The sequence below is a fragment of the Sturnus vulgaris genome, chromosome 3 (genome assembly GCF_052056855.1).
Source record: "Sturnus vulgaris isolate bStuVul1 chromosome 3, bStuVul1.hap1, whole genome shotgun sequence".
NCBI classification, from domain to species: Eukaryota; Metazoa; Chordata; class Aves; order Passeriformes; family Sturnidae; genus Sturnus; species Sturnus vulgaris.
Genome location: NC_142245.1, coordinates 108,422,781 through 108,438,962, shown reverse-complemented (window position 1 = coordinate 108,438,962; position 16,182 = coordinate 108,422,781). Strand labels below are relative to the sequence as shown.

Below are 16,182 nucleotides of genomic sequence, written 5' to 3'. Positions count from 1 at the left end.
GTGCTTTTTCCCCTCGCTTACTGACACATTGAGATTTACTGCCCTGTGTCAGTGAGTTCAAGAAAGCCTTTTAACTCTGGAAGCTCCGGGAACCGGCTCCAGCACATCCTTTAGGATTTATCCGTCACTTTGCTACGCCTTGTTTGTCCAAGAAACAGTCAAGACTGAACGAGTCAGGAATGACAGAAATAGTACATGAAGTCACAGTTGCTCCACTTTAAAGCACAAGCATTTATGTCGTTTTCCTACCAAATACATGAGCGTTCAGCGAGCAAATAAGGCAATGGCAGAGGAAAGGCAGCACAGGCAGGATTTTACAGATGCCAGCTGAGTTGTGCCCGCTCCTCCGAGCGAGGGTAACACAGACTTTCATATGTATCAGCTCTTTCTGCTCAGAAAAGCAATCCTCGGGACTGGACACACTCACAAACCCCGTGAACGCTGCCCTGGGAAAAACCTGTGAACACTAAACTGAAGCTGAAAGACAAACACGTAAGAGAAAACGCTGAGCAGCCGCTGCTCCTTGCCTCACCTCCGCTCGCTGCCTGCCCGGCTTCTGTCCATCCCTGCTGCTCTCCCCTCTGTTAAACAGCCCTGTTTCCCGTCAGTCACATCAAGCCACCAGCACAGCAGCACCAATGCCAGCCCTCGCAGCTGACCTGTCCTACGGAGTGAGACCCACACCGGGCTCCCGTCCCGTCCCCCCTCGCCCACCCAAACGCCCGCACCGGCATCCCCGGCCACCTGCACGGGCAGCAGCACGGCGGCGGCCAAGTTTGCGAGACAAGGATGTTTCTGCTCTCACCGCCTCAGGTTCCCAGCAGCCCGGGACGTACAGCGAGCTGCGCGGAGAGAAGAAAGTTGTTCCAGCGTTCTGTTTCTTGGCGTTCCTTGCAGCGGGCTGGGAGCTGAGCCCGTGGGGACAGCAGGAGCAGGAATGCGGTGTGACAGGCGGGAGCGTGAGGTGTGCCCAGCGCTGTCACATCCTCCCCAAAAGCCGCCGGCCGGGAGGGGAGGGGAGGGCGGACGCCCCGCGCGGCTGCGGGAGGGCTGGAGCGCGGAGCGAGTGTCGGGGAGGGCAGCAACAGGAAATGACACAGAAACTTCACCAGGCTCCAATCCAAACTTGGCCCCTGACATGAAAGAGAGGGGAGGCAACTGGGGGCGGGTGGGGGGGGAAGACAAATTTTTCCCCCTCATTAACCAGCGTAAAAATTTGCTGACTGAAAAAAAAAAAAGATCACTGTGACAAGTTTTATTAAAGCAAGGAATGAAGGGGGGTAGGGGCGGGATTCCCATCAGAGTTTATTTATTTGAGCAGGAGTGGCGCGATGATGTTATACACTAAGAGCAAAACGACATTTTCAGCAGTTTCCTGGTTTTTCTAAGCTCTCGAACGCTCCAGCGTGTGCCTGGTCCCCCCTCCTGCATCCCGTGCGGCAGCGGCTGCTCCGAGAGCCGGGCAGCTCTGCAGGAGCCGCTCCCAAAGGGGCACAGGGGATGGGCCGGGGCTCCTGGGGCTCCTGCGGCTCCTGGGCTGCTGTGCCCAGCCTGGAGAGCAGCACACGGCCCCGCACACCTCGGGCACAGGGCAAGTGGCAGCCCAGGGACCGCCAGATGTGCCAATGGCACGGCTCACAGAAGGAGAAAATCACACTGAGGGTGTAGTCAAACCTTTGCTTGGATGGATGCAAGGAACTGCCTTTATTGAACAAAGTTGGATGGATACTTCAGAAGCATATAATCATAAAATCATTAAATTGCAAAAGACCTCAAATGTCACCAAGTCCAACTAATAACAACATGCTCACCACTAAACCATATCCCCAGCTATGACACCTACACATTTTTGGAACACTTCCAAGGATAGTGACTCCACCATGCCTCTGAGCAACCTGTTCCAGTGCCTGACCAGCCTTCCAGTGAAGAAATTTTTCCTGACAACCGATACAATGGATTTTCTAATAGCATTATTCCTAATCTATTTGGATTATTTTCCTAATATTCACTCTAACCTTCCAGCAAGGCAAACCCTCTGAACACCTCTCTACCTGCTGTGTGCAAGGGCCAACAGCTATTGAACTTGGTGGAAGTTTTTGAAGCATCCTTTAGACCTAACACCTAAAATGTGTCCTTCACAGGCAGCCCAGACCTAGCCTGACTGAGTTCTCTGCAAATCCCACCTGCCCTTGCAGCAATCAGTGCCATAAACTCTTTGATAGGAGCCCATGAGACTTTCTAAGGTGTCTTCATCTTCCTGATTTGGTTCCCACACCACTGCTGAAAGGTGGATGAGATGCCCACACAATAATGCCACTGTAGATTGAACAGAAAGTCAAATGTTGTTTGGAAGAAACTGTATCACTCCTCATCCTACTGAAAGATGTCCTACCACATATAGTAAACCATAGGGACACTTGGAACCCAGGTCTAAGCTCAGATTCAACTCTTTCTTGGAAAGAAAATATAAACATAGCCATTCTGCCCACGAATATGAAAGTGGTAAGAGATTTTTTCCTAAGAAATTGTCCTTTCTCAGACTAAAGATGGCCTCACTGAGACCTCTTCATTTACCAATCAGTTTTATAGGCATATAATATTCAAAAAAACCCCTGAATTTTAAAATATTCCTATTTAATAGGAATATTTTAAGGCCATTTGATAATTTCCATTACCTGGCCTGATCACCTGCATAGCTGAAGCTGTTTTGGTGTCCCAAAACAACACCTGAATCATTACAAATCATGGTACATCACACAAGGACCCATCTCTCCCTGAATCAGAGGCTTTCAGGGAAGGACAACCCAGCCCAAGTAAGTTATTTCTGTGGCTATCACCCCATCAAGAAGAAGGGCTGCCTTTCTGGTCTGCATTTGTCTGGCCTCACGCTCCACCCTCAACCCTGGCCATCACTCACCAGTCTCTCCAGGGAGCAGCAGATCAGGTATGGATAGAGAAGGCTACAGCCCACCAAGGTACAGCCCATCCTCAGTTTTGTCCAGAACAGCAGGAATATTTCAAGCCCAGGCATAGCTGAGGACCCTCCAATATTTTGGTTGAAAGCAGCCAGGCCATGCAGCTCTGAGTGGAAACTGGAGCCTACTGCTCCCTTGCCATGCAAGCTCAACTTTACAAAACCACACACAGGTCATCTCATAACCTTGTCCTGAATAAATAAAAATAGCTGGGCTTTTTTAGTCTCTCACAATAAGGCAGATTTATGGACAAACCGCAAACCGTGCCTCTCACTCTTTCAAGATCCATTTCCATTGCATTAAAGTTCTTTTTCAAATGTGCCTACCAGAACTGGATGTGGTATTACCTCACCTCTACTGTAAATTTTTAACAGACTTGGACTCCTATCCAGTTGCTCCATCAGATGCATCCCTCTCTTTGCTGTGCCTTTGTGAATGCAGTAGCGACTTAACAAGCCGAATTAGGGATTTATTGTTATAGTATCGTTTTACTCCAAACTTCAGCCTTGAACACAAAACACTTTCAGATTTGGCATTTATACAGTGTTCAACATATGCTTTGATCCAAACAAGGGCTTTGACCTGCCTAACCTTTGGCGTATTTTTTTCGCTCCTGTGAATGACTTGAGCACAATCGTACGGTATCGGTTGTCACTTCCTTAATGAGAGGTTATTTTCAATTAATCAAAGAAATATAAACAGAGCCTTGTATCAAGTTTAAATAAGCTCAGAATAGTTCTGCCCTTAAAACAGATGTCTAAAGCTGTGTCTCCTTTCAGATCAGAGCTAGTGCACTGTCAAGAAGAAATCTTGCAGATCTGTTTGCTTAACCAGCTCAAAAAAAACAAGTATCAGCTCCAAATCCTGACACAGTGCAGTGTGGCCCATTGAAGTTAGTGAATTGGGCAGCCCATGATGCAGATTAGGGTAACCAGGCCAAAATCAGATTTGTGAGGTCTTTACAGATTAGAGAGAGCAGCAGAAGGGAATTAGATAGCACCATATTTCAAAGTAAGGCTAGCCCTGTATCAAGCCCAGCACACCATAGCTGCTTCCCCATGGTTCTGATCATGAAGAGATCAAATAATAAAATGAGAAGAGGAAGGGATTAACTAAACAGGGTCAGGGCTGGTCTTTGGTCCCAGGGCTAGCAGGCACACCTCATGCACAGTGAGGGCTAAATGCCCTTAACCTCCAAAAGAGAATAGCCCCATGCAGATTTCTTGTTGGGAACAATCTCTGGGTCATACTGCTGGTCAAGCTATGCCAGAGACTTGGCACCCAACCCTGGGATAAACAAGGACTGTGATAACATTTAACACTATAGAAGTTTTTTGGCTGGGCCATGGTGCTGTTTAATTAACCAATAAACTAAATATAGCTAATTTCAGAATGGTAAGTTACCCAAAAGACCCACAAGACTTTTTCTTCATCCTGAAGCCTTGGGTAAACGCCCTGTGAGTCTCAGACTTTCCCACACAGCTTTAACATCCTTTTTTCTTGTTCTTCAGACACTGTTTTTTGTCAGTAAGCTCTCAAAGGTAAGGAGCACATCTATTCCTAGAGCTTGGCCCTTGCTTGTAATTTAAAAATCAGTGTTTTAATCCATGGGGTGGGATGTATCTGCATTCTGCTTAGCTAGCTCAAGGGTAGAATCTGACCTAAGTATCTGCACTGTCCCTCTCTAGTTGATAGAGACTGACCCTTGTGGAGGATAATTTGTTTTATCCAAACACAGTTTAACACAGGTGAGATGAATCCCTTCTGGAGCTGACCCTCCTGCTCCAGGGATTATTAGCCCAGCTAATTATTTCAATCTCTGCACCTAATTTTCCAGGTCTGCCAAGGGGGTCAAAAATAAGATATGTGTTTACCTGTCAAAGCAGACACAGATTATTTCATATCTATAAAATAAATATTGTAATAGTATTGTCACGATTTTTGATGTCAGAAACAAGTCATCTTGTGTAGCCTCTAAACTCCGAATGGCCAATTAAGTTTTGATGCAATTACCACTGGAACCCAAGACACTGTGTGGCACTAAAGTACATCTCAGCAGGCATCCACTCTGGAGTACAGGGTGTCAAGGGAGGGGGAAAGCCTCCATGTATTCTATTAACTGACTATCCTGAGAGTGTTAAATGACTTTTCAAAGGGAATTAATCTGAAAGAGCTTCCTGTACTTGTTTTTGTTTTACATATATATATATATATATATATATATATATATATATATATATATATATATATATAATTAAGTATCTCTGCACTAGGTGCCATTTTGCTAAAAATATTCACTATAGTCAGTCAGCTTTTCTGAAAGTGTGTTCTGATAATCTAAGCTCATTCACAAACAACGCCTGCAGCAACACCCAGCAGAGGTAGGGAACACATTTGAGGGTATTCACTTGGCAACTTGTTTTCTTGAAAATGAACATCACATTTCCATTTCTACCTAGCAATAAGAGTAGAGAAGGGAAATGGCTTATTACAAATGGACAGGTTTTGCCTATTTATTTGTGAGGATGTGCAACATGCAACTATTGAGATTCTAGGGTGAAATAGCACACGTGAATTTGGCTGTTATAGAAAGGGAATTTATAAGGGTTTTCTTTTACTTGTTTGTCTTTGTCTTGCTTTTATTTCCTTTTTTGTTTAGTCCAAATGGCATCATGGTCTCTGGTGGAAACCAGTGGGATCTGTGGCTGAAGGACCTGCACAAACCTGGATAAGGACAGAGGAGGGGAACCAATCTTTTTTTATCCTTTTGGCAGATCTATAACTAAAACCACAACATGAAGCATGTGCCAAAATACGGGGTTTATTAGCTATACTCTCACCTGGGAAAACTATTTCTTTTTGAAAGAGCACCTTAAACTGCTTACAGCAGCAGGATTAAGGTGTGGTGAATTCAAACAGAAGGAATAGTCTTACATTTTTTTTTTTTCCCTTCAGTACCTGTAATTTCATTCTAGATTATTTGAATCCCACAAGAAACATTATAATGCCTCAGAGATGTATTCTTTGCTGGCTTTTGCAGTTTTCATATGTTAACACTGGATTATCTGCTATTTTGTAAAAAAATTGAATACATTTCCATGCATGTCTGCTCCTCCCCATGCTATTTTTGGTATTTATGAAGCCAGCTACATAAACTTCAGGGGCAAATGACCTTTAAAACCTAATGAAGATCTGTAACATTTACATCCTATGTATTTTACAAATGGAGAAAAGCTGGTTTCTTTTTCTCCTCCCCTCTCCCTGCTCCCCCTTACCCCCAAATAGATAGGAATTGTCTCTCAAGTCTGTCTCTCTCCAGAAAAATCTGACCTACAAATGGCTTTCTCATAACTCAGCAGAATAGTTTAGTCCTCATATGGATTTATCATTAACCACATAAGCACATGTTGTCCATTTTGCCCAACCTAATCAATGTGCTATAAATAAAATAACTCTAAAAGCAGGTTTCACCATTCTTATCCAAGCTGTTGCAGCAAGTCCTTGTAACTCCCAAACCCACTCACATTAGAAACATTAATCACTTGATTATAATTCAAAGCATCAGCTCTCTACAGCTGAAACTCCCTAGCACTTGACTTTGTCTAGACCTCTAACCTCAACTTATCACTTTCAGGCGTACTCCACATTTTCTTCTCCAATCTGTCACTAATGTTGGAAAGACGTGGGAAGTCGCTTTCAGAAGGTATTTTTAACCTAGGAGTGTCTCAATAAAAAGAGAGCTTAGTATAGAAACTCTGAAACAAAACCTTTCCCACTTAACTTAGAACAGCAACCTGAAAATACCAGAGGGGTATTTCACCAGAACTCATGTAATTTTAAACCAAAGCAACATAAAGAAAAAGGAAGCTGTTATGGAAAAGACACTGTTGAGTGTAATTCCTATCTACCCCACAAATATTTTATACGATCATAGGATTATCTGTAGAGCTTTGTATTTTCCATTTTGAATGAAGGGGGCTGAACCAAGCCATCTATTATTCTGACTTGCCTGCTCATTCATTAAGAGTGTATTTGTACAGTTTGGGTTGTTTCTACTTATTTCAGCTGACAGCATGGAGATCACATTCCATCTTGACCAAAAGTTTTAAAAGCCGATAGAAACAAAAGATTAATCGTAGGATATTATTTTTAAGCCTCATGTGCTTTAGTCTGGAAATAGAAAGACAAAGATAAAACTCCCAGAAGGACAGCCACAGCTAATGAGAGCCTGAGAGGAAATGATCACATATTCTTAGTTCTTCTGATGGATGTCCTTCTAGCCTTATTAATCAGAACTTTGTGATGCTGATAAATCACCAAAGTATGATAACAGATGAAGGTGAGTTTGGATGTAAAATGATCCATGGTGAAGGATTACAATAAAGGAGGAAAAGGAGGGAGAGCCAAATACTGCTTTATAAACTGCATCCTCAGCTTGTGAGGACTTGTAGATAATAAATGTCATTCCTTTTCCACATTATCTAGGAGATTAAGAATGTTTCTTGATGTATAACTGCTGGGAAGCCTCTGTAGCACCTTCTCCAGTTACCAGGAGGTTTACATTACATCAATTGCTTTAATTTTCCATCAATTATGATTTCATTTACAAAGAGGAACTTTAAAGTACCTTTCTTCCTTTAACCTCTTTTTGAGGAAGTAGGCTTCAGAGGCTGGAAAGGAGAATCCATGCATAACACTGATGGTTTTGATGTTGCAAGGTTTGTCAGACCCTGCTTTGAGATTCCTGCAAGTTTTCTGGTATGACCTTATCCTGCTTGAATGATCTTGTGTCACAGAGGTGTCAGCAAGGTCTCCATGCCTCTAATCACTCTAGATGCAGAGTTGTTGGTTTCTATAGTCAGCAAAAACCACCCATCCATCAATCCACATGTGTCACAGTTTGTGGTTTTCAAGGAAAGCATTTAAGCATTTCTCAGAGCACTTAGGAAATAAATAAATGCATTTGAGATGCTATTACTGATGAATCAGTTCCATTCCCTGCTTTCTACCAGCGGTTTTTATGCTGTAGAATACGGCCCTGGTCATCTGAAGCAAACCAAAGCCATGCTTATGTACTACAAATTCAAAATAAAAAGTTATTAAAATGAGGTAACTTGCCGCTAAGGCAAAATTTGCCTTAAGCCATGAGAGCCAGAGGTATAACAGATACCTAAGAAAGAAAGGACACAAGTGCACTGAATGCCTTTGAGGATGGTCCAAAATGAAAAACAAATTTGTATGCTGCCCTGTAGCTTTCATTTGGTTTGTGTCACAACACAGGGAGATCTCCAAGCTGATGCCCTACCAAGCTCTGCTAAGTCATGCTGCAGGACAGCACTTGGCAGGGAGATGCACCAGCTTGGTCCAGATGCAGTGAAATTATGCCAGGGACATCCTCTGATATCCCTGAACTCATGGATCCCATCCAGAGGCACATCAGCTTGGAGGTTCCATGGGTGGAACCCACGTGTGGAGCCAGCCCATTCTGTATTCTGTATTCTGTATTCTCTAGGAATAGAAACTAGAGATATAGTTCAGTTTCATGGCACTTCTCAGAGCTTCCCTGGTTGGGATGGCAGCTGAGGTGTCTCTGACACCACCTGCCCAAACACTCCCAATTCCAGATTGCAGCAGCTCATAGGGAAATAGAAAAACTGGGCAGTCAAAGGGACAGCCTTTGAAGTGATTGGATGTCCCAGAAGAAAATAAGGCAAATTTATCCCTGTAATGCCTGCTTTGTACTACATGAAATAGTGGGGACAGCATTTCTGCTATCTCTGCTCCTGCCAACATTTCTACATGTTGCTGTTTAATGGGAAGTACTGAAAATACACATGAATGGACACTAAATTATAGAATATCCCTTCAGGCTTTCTAAGCCCTCATGAGCATGAACAGGAGACAAGTACATGTGAACATAAATTCTTAGCTGAGATGTGTCATTTTACCCATATAGAAAGTGGAGTGGAGAAGAGAGAAAAATAGGAACAAAAGACATTGAGAAAAGAAAGGAGAGGGAGGGAAAACCCTTTAAATAAGCTTTAGCATCTAAGAAAAACCACGCAGAATACTTGGTGCCCAGTGTTGCAGTCTGAGGTCTGCTGTGTATGGATGCATAAGTCTGTGGCATGGAAATTAGTCAGAATTGCTGTCCTGAGGAACACACTCCACTGGAGCAGTCTAACTCCTCTCTGGGGGGTATGCTGGACTTACAGATCTGGTTCTTGCCATATAATTCTTGCCAGATGTCTGGCCATAGACAGCTGATCATCAGCAGATTATTTTAAAATTGACTTCAGCTGAGACACATTACTTCCACCCCGAGAGCACTTAATTCTTAAAATTCAAAGAATGGAGTGCTTGAAACTAGCAAAGGAATATCTTTAAATTACAGTTTCATCCAGCAAAGCCTCTGCTCTTGAAATATGAAGGCAGCTCAAAGAAGTAAAGGGGTATCCAGGCCCTCTTTCCGTTGCTCTTGAATGAAGTATGGCATGGATTTCTAGACCTGGATTTAGGCCTGGAAGCACATCTGGAGGGTGTCTATTCCTTGCATATGTTAGATTTGTGCTACATTAAAGAAATCATTATTTCCACAAACATCATAAAGGATGAACAAAATTCCTGGCCTGAAACTAAATATTGTTGTCTATTATGTCACATTGAGACTGACTCCTGCAGAGATGACACCAAGGCCATGAAATGTCAGCCACGGAGCCTTGGACTGCTGTAGCAATGTTCCTATGAAGGCAATTGATTGAAACTCCACCATCCTGAGCCAAGGCATCAAATCTTCCCAATCCACAATGGTGACACCTATCAAACAGGAGTCACCTCACTGCAATATTCACCCTCTGGAGAGGAGGAACTGCAGCACAAGAAAACGAGGAGTCTTTGGCAACAGAGAACAAGACAAAAGAACAAACACAGCCCTTCTCAGCAAGCTGGCCTGACACAGGAGTTGGAGATAAAAACACTCCTGGCTTCCAGTGCCAGTGATATGCTCAGGAAGAAACCTTCTCTTTCCTGGAATCACATTTGTTCAGTTGAATAGCTAAAAAAACCTTTAAAATTGGATGTGGATCTACCTCTGGTCACAGGAGCAGCCCTGTCTCAGAAGCAGCATTGCTGCTAGGGAGCATTACATAAACGAGTTCATGTCAGGTCACAATCAGAAGACAGGCAGAGGCAGAAACACTCCAGCAGGCATTATTTTTCCACAGCACAGCCAAAAGCAGGCAAATTTTTAAGAACAGTAAAATGCCACTGTGTTTGCAGACACTATTTATTAATAGCAAGATGGATTTTCAGTCAGTTTGTACCACAGATACCAACACCATCTTTGCCGCACTAAGTTGATGAAAGTGACATAAATTTTCAATGAACAATTATTTAAATCAAGGGTGAAAAACTCACTGGGGGAACCTGCAAATTCTACACATTCTTGATTCCAAAGATCTGTTCCCAAATCCAAATCCATCCAGGATACTTACCCATTAGTGTGTCCTATGTGCTATAGAAGAAAACAGCAGATCAAGGATCCTGTTCTTGAAAATTGAAAAGGTAGGACCAGATAGAGGAGTGATTAAATCCTTCCTCTCTCTTGCATTGCACTGCTGATGCTCTCTCCTTTTTAATAGAGGTTATAGAGCACAGATTAACAGAGAATCCCATGAAAGTGGGACTGTGACTTAAGGGGCTCAGCAAGGAAAGTGTTTACTCCCTACAGGGCAAGAACAGGGGTTCCCAAACCAGGATGGATCCTGAGTCCTGAACTGGAAATTATCATAGACCTGGATGTGCAAAGGAAAACTGTACTGTAGTCCTGAAAATGGTTTCAAAAATAGGAAACTTTGTGAATTTTTAATCTTAGGGAGTTTAATTAGATACCTATAATCATGTCATATTAAGTTTTAATTGTTTTCAATATGTCAGAGTTGCATTTCTACCCTTAGGAAGATGATAAATTTGAGCAAGGGGCTTACCATGTAAGCAAGCTGTCAGAAATGGAAAAAAAACAAACAAACCAAACAAAAAAAACCAAACAGTTATCTCCCTTCTCAGTAACTCCAGCGTGTATCAAAACTGGTCATTGCAAAGAAGCACAGTCATATTCTATGAGAAATAACACAAATCTCTCTATTTATAACAGCTCTTCTTGGGTTTTAGCCATAAATCATTGGCCCATCTGCATACTCAGAACTCAGCTTTGCCAACATGTTCCAGAATCTGATCTGAGATTCCTGAATCAAATATTCCCCTTTCCTAATTTATGCCACTGTAAGATTTCAACCTGAAATCCCCAGTGCCCCAGAGAAGGAAGGTTTCTTTCCAGCAGGCAATAGTGGAGCTGACAGGGAATGCTGATACCACGCTCCCATTCTCTGCTATTTTTGAATAATGTCTGTCATGTCAGGCTGGAGAGATGGATATAACTATGGGATGGGCACAGAGGTATTTGATACAAGACACTCATCCAGATGAGAACACCATGGCACAGCAAATCTCTCCTCCCCTGTCTATTCCAGTTTCCTGAAGAACTCTGGAATTCTGTGCCCATATCTTTGTTGTCTGCACTTAAGACATCTCCAAGACATAGTCAAGGACCAGAAGAAGGCAATGGTTAGCAACTATGATCCTTTGGATCAATGGGAAAAGCAGAAAGGGTCTCATCAAAAAGGTGAATTCCTTTAGGAGCTGCAGACTACTTGAAATCCCATTCCCTTTCACTAAAGGTACATGTTTCAATTCTTTTGCATTTGTTATGTGAAATAAAAGTGCAGTTACTGCTGTAAAAAACAATAAAAATGTTTCTATAAATATAATACCAACCAAATAAGGTTGGAGAACATAATGACAAAGAATGAGGAAATGGCAGAGGTACTTGCAAGGAGGTTGTAGCAAGGTGGGGATGAGCCTCTTCTCCCAGTAACAAGTGATAGGACAAGAGGAAATGGCTTCAAGTTGCAGCAGTGGAGGTTTAGACTGAATGTTAGGAAAAATGATTCACTGAAAGGGTTGTCAAGCAGTGGAAGAGGCTGCCCAGGGCAGCATTGGAGTCTATGTCCCTGGAGATATCTAGAAGATGTGTAGATGTGGCTTTGAGGGACATGGTTTAGTGGTGGGCTTGGCAGTGCTGGGTTAATGGTTGGACTTAATGATCTGAAAGGTCTTTTCCAACCTTAATGATGCTGTGATTCTAAAATATGTAAGAGGATACACACTTCACAAAAGTCAAACTGCCTTAAAATCCTAAGAAAATAATATCCTGCACTTCAAACACTCTTCCCCAGAGGAGAAGTTATAAAAACAATAGTTGAAAGATGTATGATGATTTTGCCTAATGCACTACCAGAAGATGCTCCCATGCTCATCTGATGGGCGCAGGAAAAGAATGGAAAATAACATAGCTGGGTTCAGATCAGGTCAGGTGATCTTTCCAAAGATTGCTCCTGTCTCTTTTCTCCAGGAGCACATACCCAAGAGATTCTGTATGCAAATAGCTACTCAGAAGGGAGCATGATACAATAATAAAAACCAACAGACACATTTAGAATAGTATTAAAAATTAAAATCCCTCCATGAAATCTGGTAGCTGCTGGTTATGTTTGTGTCCCACTCACTGCAACACAATGCTTTCCTGAAACTTCAGGAAGATTTTAAGAGGTAAATAAGTGGATGCTCTCCATACACCACACACATTAAAAAAAGGGTAATTAGGCCTATCATCATGGGCGTGTCTGCAGCACATCCATCACAGGCAAAATCACAGAACATCTGTGACAGGGCTCAACAAATAAATAATTAATATACATTAACAATGTGTAATGGAAAAGGAGTCTTATTAATTAATCCGGTCTCGTGTTTTGATGAGCCTACAAATGAGGTTGATAAAAGTAATAGAGTTGAGGTAATGGGCTTTTGAAGAGCACCAAATTTGAATTATTGAGTAATATACTTGGCTGGTTTAAAATAAACATAGTACAGTGTAGATTAATTGGAAACCAGCTGATAGCTTTCCAAATTAAACAGTAAATGGCAAATGTTCACCCAGCAAGTGAACTTTCAGCCCCTTATAGATGTTGGCCTACCAGTTGCTATTTAATGTTTTTATTGCTGACACGGAAAAAAAGGTTAAACTATTATTTAGTAAGTTTATGGAATTTTGCAAAGTGGCATGGAATACAAAAGACAATAAAGCAAAACAATCCAGAGAGGAATTCAGTAAACTGCACACAAGCCAACAATATGAATTTCAGTGAAGTCCTGAATGTAAGGTTAAACAGTGGAGAACTTGCTTCTCAGGCATGAGAAAGGAGACCAGAGGCAAACTGGAAAAAGCCTAGAAAGTGATAGAATCTAAGTGGTGTAACATAGACATCTTCAGCAGCATCATGCATGTACTAGAGATGTAATATCAAGCAGAAGAAGTGAAGAAATTATGTAACAACCCAACCTGACATTGGTGCAACTGCTGCTGGTATTCAGAGCCTATTCTAGAGGCTGCAGGTACTGAGGAACTGAAAATAATTGAGGTAAAAAACACAAGAATTAATAAAGTATTGGGAAACCTCATTCTGGAGAAAGACATGAGAAGATTTCTCTTTAATTTTACAAAGAAAAGGCTAAGAGGTTTCTTAATCACAGACTATAAGTATTCAAAGAGAGAAACTGGAATTAGCTAGCAAAGTTTCTTCAACCTTAAAAGATCTCGTAGTGGCCAGTAGGTACAGTTAAATCTGGATATTTAGAACAGATATAAATCTGGTTTCTTTGACAATTCTGCAAGGGCTTTGGGATACTTACAGTCACTGGGAATCTTCAAACGAACTTTTTTTGTTTTACTCCAGTTCAAACAGCAATTAATTTAGGGAGGTCTTATGGCCTCTTGGCCTCAGTAATTTATCAGTTAAGTGACAGGGCTTCAAATGCTTCTGTGGGAGGTTATTTAACAACCTAATAAATGTCATCTTTGGGAAAAGTTTCACAGGATTCTGCATTTGTCTTTAATACACTACTAATGATACTGATTCCCTTGTTTTCTGTTCTCATCAAAGCACAATTAAAATAATGATCTTTCAGCAGATAATAACACCTTTTCTAATACTTGTGAAGAATAATCAGAGAATGAATCAAGCAATTAATTCTCAGTTCTTAGTCATCCCTCCCACTCAAGACCCAAACCAATGTTCACTTAAGCACAGGAACATGTGAGGAATGTCTCCTTCAGCCAAGCACTGGCGAAGAAGAGGGAAATTTGACATTTGTGACCCTAAGATTGCCACAGTTTGTGGTGTCTGTACCCAAACCGGAAGACTAAGCAGAGAAAATGGAGATTCTTGCAGGGGCTGAAATAAATGTGCTCCTGTGGTTAACACTCACTCCTCTCCATCTTCACTTGCTTTTTGGCTGTGGCTTGTCCCTTTGGCTGCTCATGCTTTAATTTCCTTCATAATCTCAATGCTGCTACTCAGTGTCTAAGCACTGTGGGTGTTTCCTTAAAGCCACAAAAAAAAAATCATAAAATCATAAAACGGGTTAGAAGAGACCCTAAAGATCCTCTCTTTCCAATACCCTGCCATGGGCAGGGACACCTTCCACTATCCCAGGTTGCTCCAAGCCCCATCCAACCTGGCCTTGGACACTTTGAGAGATGGGGCACCCACAGCTTCTCTGGAGAACCTGTTCCAGTTTCTCATCACTCTCACAATAAAGAATTGTTTTTCTCAAATCTGACCTAAAAAGCAGCACCTAAGGGGGCACCTGGAGTTGAACCAGGGACCTCTTGATCTGCAGTCAAATGCTCTACCACTGAGCTATACCCCCTGCCTGAGCAACCCTTCTCTGTAAATTAAACCCATTAGGACATTCCCTGCCCCAGGGAGTTCACAACATGGAATATGAACCAGCCTTGCAGAACTGGTCCAGCACAGACAACCTCACTGCATTTCTTCCTGAGCCTTGCAGATGACACACATGGAGGTGTAGGACTTTTGGGGTAGCACAGCAATGTCTTATGAATGAATAAAAACTGAACTTTACAGCTAGTGCTGGACAGTGCCAGACAACAAATTGCAAAATGATGGAAAAATTGCTCTTCATTCCCTCTAACTCCCTCCCTGCACTTCTTTCCAGATATGGAACAGGGTTACCTGTCCAGCTGCTTTGCCCAGATGTGCACAGCAAGGCCAGCTGCATTGCCCATCCCTTTCTCAGCCAGCACCGTGCCCTTCTCCCCTCAGCAGGTCAGCTGAACACCCACAATCAGAGGCAACAATGACCTGGTGACTCCAGGGACTGAATCTCCATCTCAAAGCAACGCTGATATTTCCCAAAGGACAGTCCTGAAGCTCAGCTTTCACTGAGTAATTCCCAGGCCTCTGGAAACAGGCTGGAGAGCAGAGAATTTAAAAAGGAAAGAGAGATCCTACAGGTCCCTATTGCTTCACCAGCCCTCTGTATGAAATATTTAATAGTATCAAGACTCTTACTAGAGTCACAATGTGTGTTCAAATAGCAGGACAGTGAAATAGCCTGTCCATGGGGTCAGCCAGGAGGCTCTGGTATGGGGAATCCAATGTAGGCAAAGTCAGACAAGCATTAGATAAATAAATAAATGGGAGAGGCTGAACCGTAATGGAAACTAAGAGAACCTGTTTGCTCTAAATGGTGAACCACATAGACTGAGATTTCTGTAGAAAGCATCTACAGACAGGTACATTCATTGGGACTCTAGGTAAGGTCCCCAGACTGAACTTTTTGGCACCATTTGTTGTGATTTTGATTCATCCAAAATTTTCCAGATCAAAAGTTATTAGTACTAGTGCTTTGAAAGCATGATCTCTCCCAAGATGAGCACCATCCCACAATGAGCCAACCCTCTTTCCAAACCATTAATAAGGATCTTAAACAAAAACAGTCTAACATTGTTCCCTTCTGTTCCCCTGAGGTATCTTCCACCAAGTCTTGGCATTTATTCACCACTATGTGTTTCTGGTGCCTCCAGCCTGTTTTCAGTCTGCTTTATAATCTTCATATCCAGTCAATTTAAATTAAATTTTCATCTCAGTCTTCGTGAAACAATATATTAATTGCCTCAGTACATGAATAGACATCTTATTTACATAGATTAAATGACCATATTCTTTTAATCTACTTGGCCTGCAGTTGGATCAAACTAAGTGATAAAGTTTTGTCTGGATTTCCT

At 42.3% G+C, this 16,182-nt stretch overlaps 1 protein-coding gene and 1 non-coding gene across 8 annotated transcripts in view; both read right to left on the bottom strand.

Moving 5' to 3' along the window:
- Positions 1–16,182, bottom strand: part of EVA1A (eva-1 homolog A, regulator of programmed cell death) — a 201,926-nt gene that overhangs the window by 64,971 nt on the left and 120,773 nt on the right. Inside the window, exon 1 of one of the 7 annotated variants that reach the window (XM_088162491.1) lies at positions 837–1,012. The exons of 3 other annotated variants lie outside the window; for them this stretch is intronic. The gene's annotated coding sequence lies outside the window, so the exon portion shown is untranslated. Of the gene's footprint in view, positions 1–532; positions 669–744; positions 1,013–16,182 lie in introns of those variants that run through there. 3 more of the 7 variants (XM_088162490.1, XM_088162488.1, XM_088162489.1) reach the window with 3 other exon arrangements.
- TRNAC-GCA (transfer RNA cysteine (anticodon GCA)) lies at positions 14,730–14,801 on the bottom strand. Its single transcript has one exon. It is a non-coding gene; the product is annotated as a tRNA-Cys (tRNA).